Below are 2,912 nucleotides of genomic sequence, written 5' to 3'. Positions count from 1 at the left end.
TCGTTATAACTCGTATTTGAGATCGATCAGCCAACTATTTGACTTATGGCTCGTTGAACCCACCATCAATCGACTGCACAATATAATAGCCAGAGTTATCAGCTCATGTAGGCGATTACGGACCAAAACAAATATAATGTAATTCAGTTCACTTTGTGGCGTTCAATGTTGTCGGTACAATCCACATGAAAAACAAAATATGTAATAAAACGATGAAGTTATAAATAGTATATGAAAAAGATAATGTATCGAATCCATAATCAACTACTACAACTCAGGAACATCTTTAATTCCCATGGAAATAACGTGCCCTTCATGCTTATCATAATTCAGCGGTTTAGTGAGAGGATCCGCGATGTTGTCATCTGAAGCTATCTTGTCAATCAATATCTCTTCTTGCTCCACGTAATCACGGATCAGGTGAGCCTTCTGATGTACATGTCTAGACTTGTTGCTAGACTTAGGCTCCTTAGCCAGGAAGATGGCACCTCTATTGTCACAATAGATGGTGATCGGGTCATTCGAACTAGGAACTACCGTAAGTCCTTGTAAGAATTGACACATCCATATAGCTTCCTTTGCAGCTTCCGAAGCGGCATAGTACTCGGATTCAGTGGTAGAATCTGCTACAACATCCTGTTTGGAACTCTTGCAGCTGACCGCAACACCATTAAGAGTGAAGAAAAACCCGGACTGAGATTTTGAATCATCTCGATCCGTTTGGAATCTAGCATCTACGTAACCGATTGCGCATAGCTTAGTATCTCCTCCATAAGTCAATACCCTATCCTTAGTCCTCCGTAGGTACTTAAGGATGTTTTTAATGACTATCCAAAGTGTGTTTCACCTGGATTCTTTTGGTACCGACTCGTCATACTCAATGCATATGCCACGTCTGGACGTGTGCATATCATGGCATACATGATTGATCCTATTGCAGATGCATAAGGAACACGACTCATGCGCTCAATCCCTTCAGGCGCCGTGGGTGACTGAGACTTGCTCAACTACATCCCAGACGTCATTGGAAGGTTCCCCTTCTTGGAGTTGGTCATGCTGAACCTTTCAAGAATCTTATCCAAATAAGACTTCTGACTTAGTGATAACATCCGTCGTGATCTATCTCGGTAGATATGGATTCCCAATATGCGTTGTGCCTCACCCAGATCTTTCATCTGGAAATGGTTCTTTAACCATCCTTTAACCGAAGATAAGAGAGGAATGTCATTCCCAATCAAGAGTATGTCATTGACATAATATATCAAGAAAACAATCTTGCTCCCACTCGACTTGATATATAAGCATGGTTCCTCGACCGATCGAGTGAAACCATACTCTTTTATCACCTGGTCGAAACGATGATTCCAACTCCGAGAAGCTTGCTTAAGTCCATAAATGGAACGCTTAAGCTTGCACACTTTCTTAGGATTTTCAGGATCTATGAAACCTTCGGGTTGTACCATGTACAAATCTTCCTCCAAATAACCGTTTAAGAAGGCGGTTTTCACATCCATTTGCCAAATTTCATAGTCATGAAAAGCGGCAATCGCTAAGATTATCCGAATGGAACGCAGCATAACTACGGGTGCAAAAATTTCATCATAATGCAATCCGTGCACTTGAGTGAAACCTTTTGCCACTTGTCGTGCCTTATAGGTATCTGGTTGCCCGTCTACAGAATGCTTTATTTTGTAAAGCAATTTACACTGTAGAGGTTTTACCTTATTAGGTAAATCAACTAGATCCCATACGTCATTCTCATACATGGAGTCCATCTCGGATTGCATGGCTTCAAGCCATAGCTTTGAGTCGGAACAGGTCATGGCACCTTTATAGGTAGCGGGTTCATTACTCTCTAGGAGTAAAACATCACTCTCTCGACCATACCAATGTATCTATCTGGAGGATTAAAGACTCTACCCGACCTCCTAGGTTCCTGAGGAATATTAACCGCATCATCATTTGGAGGAACAACTTCCTCCATCTGTTCCTCGGTTGTTGGTTTTTGAATCCCCGATAACTCGAAGGTTCTATTACTAGTCTTGTTCTCGAGAAATTCTTTCTCTAAGAACTTTGCACTAGCCGCAACAAAAACTCGTTGTTCGGTAGGCGAATAGAAGTAATGACCAAACGTTCCTTTTGGATAACCAATAAAGTATGTCTTGACCGATCGCGGGCCGATCTTATCCTCGTGTCTCCACTTGACATAAGCCTCGCAGCCCTACACCCAAATAAAGGACAAGTTAGGGACCGTTCCCTTCCACATTTCAAATGGAGTCTTGTCGACAGCTTTAGTCGGACTGCGGTTAAGTATAAGAGCAGCTGACAAAAGAGCAAAGCCCCATAATGAATCAGGTACTACCGTGTGACTCATCATGGATCGAACCATATCAAGTAGTGTTCGATTTCTCCGTTCGGACACACCATTTAATTGAGGTGTTCCAGGTGGAGTTAACTGTAAAACGATTCCACAGTCTTTAAGGTGTTGATCAAACTGATTTGAAAGATATTCGCCACCCCGATCTGAACGGAGTGCTTTAACCTTTCTACCCAGTTGGTTTTCAAACTTATTCTGATATTCCTTGAATTTCTCAAAGGACTCACTTTTATGCTTCATCAAGTAGACATATCCGTATCTACTCAAATCGTCCGTGAAAGTGATAAAATATCTATAGCCATCTCTAGCGGTAATTGACATAGGTCCACAAATATCAGTATGTATGAGTCCTAATAGGTCACTAGCGCGCATTCCAACACCTTTGAAGGAAATTCGAGTCATCTTGCCGAAAAGACATGATTCACACATGCAAAATGTAGAATAATCGAATGCGGGAATAGTCCCATTCTCGACGAGTTTCTTTACACGTTTTTCATTTATGTGTCCCATTTGACAATGCCATAGATAGGTTTGA

Source organism: Silene latifolia, chromosome 1 (assembly GCF_048544455.1).
Source record: "Silene latifolia isolate original U9 population chromosome 1, ASM4854445v1, whole genome shotgun sequence".
In the NCBI taxonomy this organism is placed as follows: Eukaryota; Viridiplantae; Streptophyta; class Magnoliopsida; order Caryophyllales; family Caryophyllaceae; genus Silene; species Silene latifolia.
This window is presented reverse-complemented; position numbering follows the sequence as displayed.